The sequence below is a fragment of the Pelophylax lessonae genome (assembly GCF_965119305.1).
Source record: "Pelophylax lessonae genome assembly, chromosome: 4".
Lineage (NCBI taxonomy): Eukaryota > Metazoa > Chordata > Amphibia > Anura > Ranidae > Pelophylax > Pelophylax lessonae.
In genome coordinates, this window is record NC_138771.1 from 50,902,906 (window position 1) to 50,908,703 (window position 5,798).

The following is a 5,798-nucleotide window of genomic DNA, read 5'->3' on the forward strand; positions in this document are numbered from 1 at the left end:
CTGAGCACAGAACTCTCTATAGATGAACAAGCACTGAAACAGGGATCCCTGTGGTCTGGTTGGCAGAGGTGATGAAGTGTGCCCTGGAACACATGCTTATAGCAAAGTGTGATTGCAGACCATGGGGGATTGGGTGGGGGGGGGGATAAACTCAGGTGTGGTTCAATTTACCTTTGCCCAGTGTGAGTGCACTACACAAATGAACCGGACCAAGGTTCTGAACCATGCTTGGGCCTCAGTTTGAAAAACTCACATTACCCAAAAGAACCAGACAATGGGGGTGAACTGTGCCCAGTTTCAGTTTGGACCAATTACCCTATTCAAACAAACCAGATCACAGAGGGGACCATGCCCAGGCTCAGTTTGGAGCACTAAGTGTGCACTCACACTGGCAGATTTAACCAAGCCTGGGCACATTTCACCCCCTTGGTCCAATTCATTTGTGTATAGTGAGTGCTCTGAACCACACCCAGAAATGGTTAAGAGGACCGTGCCCAGGACCACTTGGAAAAGCTGGTCCCAGGCACATTTTTTTTTTTTTTTTTTGTGGTCTGCTTCACTTTAGTGTGAGTGCAAGCCATGCCTGAGCACAGAACTTTCCATAGATGACCAAGCACTGAAGCAGGGATCCCTGTGGTCTGGTTGGCAGAGATGATGAAGTGTGCCCGGGAACACTTGCTTATAGTGCAGACCGGTGGGGGATTGGGTTGGGGGGGGGATAAACTCAAGCGTGGCTCAATTCATCTGTGCCCTGTGTGAGTGCACAACACAAGCTAACTGGACCAAGGACATGAACCGTGCCTGGGCCAATTTCAGAGCACTCACCCTGCACAAATGTGAACTATACCTAGGCTCACACTATATGCAAATGATCCCGACCAAAGGAAGTTAACCAAGCCTACCAGTGTGATTTCCACCCTCAAGGAGATTGTATGATCAGATTGTATTGTGTATGGTCAGGCTAAGGCATTGCGCTCTAAGGTACTGGTAACTTCCAGGATAAGAAATAATTTAATCATTTTGACTAAAGTATATTGTAAAGTGAATTTAAAATGTTTAAGTGTGAAAAACAATAACCAATAGCAACCATAAAACAGCGGTTAGGGCAATAAATCGATTGCTATAGGCACTGCCCTTTGCTTTATTAAATAAAGCCATAATGTTCCTGATAATATGGAACAACATATCTCTAGATTGTGTTCAAGACCCAGCCATGCTGGAATCTGTAGTACCCCAACACTTGGGTAGCAGTCTCATCCAAAATCTTGATTTAAACATCTCTGGTCTTTATGTCTTCTATAACTATTGTGTTCTTCTCCAAGTCCAGCAGCAGTATGCCTCTACTCCTGGCTGAGACCCCCTTATATATATATTTATATATACGCAACTTAATGATGGGACACACCAGGGGGCAGGAGCTCATTCCCACTGCCCTAAAATCCACCTACTTCTCCTCCACCTCGCAGCCTCCACACAGTCCCCCCCTGGACTTTCACCTACCTTTGCAGGAGGGTCCAGCATACTTAGTAATCAGCAGGCATTTCCAGGAGTTATCCGGAAAAAAAAAAAAATTGACAGGAGGAGTCTGAAAGTCAGAGGCTGCTAAACTTGGTCTGATTGTGAAAAAAAATTCTTTCCTTCACACTCACAATACTTATACTACAGCCTTGCTACTTCTCCTGCTGCTGCCTGCAAGGAGCCTGACACTCTACACCATAAAAAGGGGGATTTTTGCATTTTAAAGGTGGAAGGCTGGAAACATCTGGAGGCCGGTGAAGATAACATCATTAAGAAAACCATCATTACATTTTTTTTTTCTCCCATCTGTGAAACAAGAGACCAACGAAGACAGTGAGAAAAAAAAAAAATATCAAAACCTAAAAGTTTTATGCCAGGTGTATGGGACATAGAATATTCAAAAACTGCACTGAACTTTTAAAGGTAATGTCACATTTATTTATTTATCTATTACAGATATTTATACAGTGCCGACAGTTTATATGATAACATTTAAAATTTTACTGGTTAAAAAATTTTATTTAAATTTTAATAGAAAAAAAAAAGTTATACAAAGCGATATTGTAGTCATATTGCCAGGGAAATCTTTCTAGCGTATTGGAATATTTGCACTGGGTATAGGGAAAAATGATGCTGTTTTCTAATTCATTCAACAGTAAAATATTGATTTTAAGCAGTATTAAGTATTAGCTGGTTCAATGAAGTGAATACAGTGATGCGAATGAATAAAATTCATTCATTCCTGGGAATGACTCATTGATGGAGTCTGCTGGCCAAACTCTAGCAGTAGATCCATTCATTACTTAGGATAGCTGTGTGGTGCAATAATGAGTGCAGTGAAATATTGAACAATCTGTAGGTTCAGCCAAGAATATATTTCAACATGCTGGAAATTTTTTGTCTTTTTAAAATAATGTGGAAGACTCTGTTCTGAGAGTATGAGATTAAGAAACGGAAAGGCTTGAACTGAGACTGGTATGTGCCCCAGTTTTAGATCCTAGACAATATATATATATATATATATATATATATATATATATATATATATATATATATATATATATATATATATATATTATGTGTGAATGTGGTGTATGTATGAGTGAACATGTACTAACATTTGCCCTGGTTACCCATTTTACCTGTGTGTAACGCCAGGGGAACAAGGGAGCATCTCCAACATGGAAATCATTACCCTTACTTGTACTTGGCTTTAGTTCATTGTAGAGACATCTAGTGTCATTGGTATTAGTGAAACCATCTACTAACATTTGTTCTGGTTATCCAATTTACCTAAATGTAACACCTGTAAATCAAGGGGGTACCACCAATGAGGCAGGCTATACCTATACTGGTATATGGCTAGAATTAAGCGTAGAGCCACCAGAACCAGAGTCAATGGTATGAGTGAACCCTTTAAACATTAGCTAACATTTTTCCTGGTTACCCAATTTACCTGTATGTACTGCCTGTGGTCTGAGTGAATCCTTTAAACATTAGCTAACATTTTTCCTGGTTACCCAATTTACCTGTATGTACTGCCTGGAGATCAAGGGGGCACCACCAATGGGACAGTCCATACCCATACTGGTATATGACTGCAGTTCACTGTAGAGACAGCCAGTCTCAATGGTATAAATGAACCCATTAAACATCTAATAATATTTGCCCTGGTTAACCAGTTTAACTCTATGTACTGCCTGGATAGCAAGGGGGCACCACCAATGTGAGAGTCCATACCCATACTTACATACTTATACGTCTTTGCAGGTTATTGTGTAGACAAGCAGTGCCAGTGGTATGAGTAAATCCATTAAACATCTACTAATAATTGTCCTGGTTACACAATGTAACTGCATGCATATTCTGGAGACCAAGGGGGCATCACCGACACCAATGTGGCAGTCCATACTCATACTGGCATATGACTGCAGTTCATTGTAGAGGCAGCCAGTGTCAATGGTATGAGTGAACCCATCAAACATCCATTAACATTTGCCCAATTAAACGGTATGTCCTGTCTGGAGATCCAGGGGGGACCACCATTGTGGCACTCCATGCTTATACTTGTACATAACTGCAGTTCATTGTAGACTTGGTTAGTGTCAGCGGTATGAGTGAACCAATTAATTATGTACTGCCTCGAAATCAATGGGCAGTGTTGGGGTAGTTACTCAAAAAATGTAACTAGTTACTAGTTGCTAGTAAATTGTAACGAGATTACTTTACTAGTTACTGCATTTTAAAAGTAACTTCACTACTTATTACTTTACTTGCCTCTTTCTTAATTGACCGTGTAGAAGAAGATACATGACACTCTTTCTGCATAGAGTTTATTGTATAAACACAGGCTTTGGGAAACATGAGAACAAAACCTGAAAAAACTGAATAAAACATAAAATGCAACAAAAAGTCATAAACTTCATCTCTCTCTATTCTTCGAATTAATGATTGTATTGCACGGCTTGGGTAACGCAGGAAAGAGCGTTCCTATAGCCTAGTAAAGTAGTGTAGTTACCTCCTATAGCCTAGTAAATTAGTGTAGTTACCAATATTAGTATTGTAACTAGTTACTTTACTTTGTTACCAAAAAAAGTAATGTAGTTACTGTAATCAGTTACTTTGTAACTAGTTACCCCCAACACTATCAATGGGGCACCACTAATGTGGCAGTCCATACCCATACTGGTACATGACTGCAGTACATAGTGAAGTGCAGTGTTGAGCACAATACAGAGTCAGTGGAAATGAGTGACCAGCGGTGAATAAGTCGGAGCCCTATTGCCAGTCATGGTATAAATGTGCCTTCTGTATGTATTAATCTATGTGTAAGCTCCATTGCATCTTGATGTACTGTGGGAGTTCACAGCCAAAATCCACAAGTGTAGCTGCTGGACCTCATCCCTCTACCAGGAACAGTAGCATTTCATGGTCCACCTATTTAGGTGGATCAAACTAAGGTAGCGTTGTCCATCATAGAGCTCACGTAACTGTTCAATTTCACGGGCATCCTCTCTGAATACATTAAATAAGTGTTTCATAATATAAATATGGAAATATGGAGATCATTATGGGGTGCAACTAAGGTAACTAAATATCCATTATGTTCATATAACATGTAAAGAATTAGGCTGATTTACTATGATGAGGGATAGTTATGTGCACTATTATAGTCATATCACCACATAGGTGTAATAGAAGTTACTAGACAGTTGGGCTGAGTTACTAAAGGAGTCAATCATTTTTACACCATACTTCAGTTATCCAATCAGGTGAAAAGAAAATTCCTTAGAACACCCGATCCGATGCTTTTCCAGTGATAACTGAAGTGAATATTCACATGATTTTATGTGAATTTTAATGAAGATTCTCCACTCCTTTAGCTAATCAGCCCATCTGTCTTTAATAACTTACATTTCACCCACTGGCTATAGGACCTCATGAATAATTCTATCCCTAGATAAGCCTAGAGTTATTTGTTAGTTATTAGGTATTATATCACACTGATCTATTAGTAATAATGATAGCATTATTGGAAATGAGAAGATATTGTTATGCATACTAGTCCTATAGCCACATGTAAAATGTGAGTTACTAAAGGCAGATAACTGGGCTGATTTACAAAAGGTGTTGAGCATCTTCACTTAAAAATTGTGTGAATATTCGGTTTTATTCACCAGTCATGTAGAAAGCATATGATTGGGTATTCAAAGTAATAAAACTTTTGCTTTTCACATGGTTGGAGAATAGAAGTGAATATTCATGCAATCTTTGGAGTGAAGATTCTGAACTCCCCAGCTGTCTTGTTAAGTCAAGTTTCACCCATGTGGCTAAATGAATATACATATAATGATCTCTACCAATGTTTAAAAGACTGGGGTTGATTTACTAAAACTAGAGAATGCAAAATCTGGTGCAGCTGTGCATGGTAGCCAATCAGCTTCTAACTTTAGCTTGTTTAGTTAAGCTTTGACAATAAAACCTGGAAGCTGATTGGTTTCTATGCACAGCTGCACCAGATTTTGCACTCTCTAGTTTTATTAAATCAACCCCAGTGTTTTAGAAATGGGGAGAGATCATTATATGTATAGCCATTTAGCCACAGGGGTGAAACTTGACTTAAATTTGAATTCAAATATATCTGTGTGATATAATAACCGAGTAACAGGCTTGTTTAGAGATAAATATTATTCATAAAGTCATATAGCATACATGAGTGAAATGGGAGTTATTAGACAGTTGGGCTGATCTACTAAAGGGGTTGGGAATCTTTACTCAAA

General features: G+C 39.0%; 1 protein-coding gene across 3 annotated transcripts in view; it reads left to right on the forward strand.

Annotated features, from left to right (window-relative positions):
- The first annotated feature begins 1,512 nt into the window (after positions 1–1,512).
- ACAN (aggrecan) overlaps positions 1,513–5,798 on the forward strand; it is a 186,094-nt gene continuing 181,808 nt past the window's right edge. For 2 of the 3 annotated variants that reach the window (XM_082256049.1, XM_082256050.1), the window contains exon 1: positions 1,514–1,941. The gene's annotated coding sequence lies outside the window, so the exon portion shown is untranslated. Of the gene's footprint in view, positions 1,942–5,798 lie in introns of all 3 variants that reach the window. The other variant, XM_082256051.1, reaches the window with a different exon arrangement.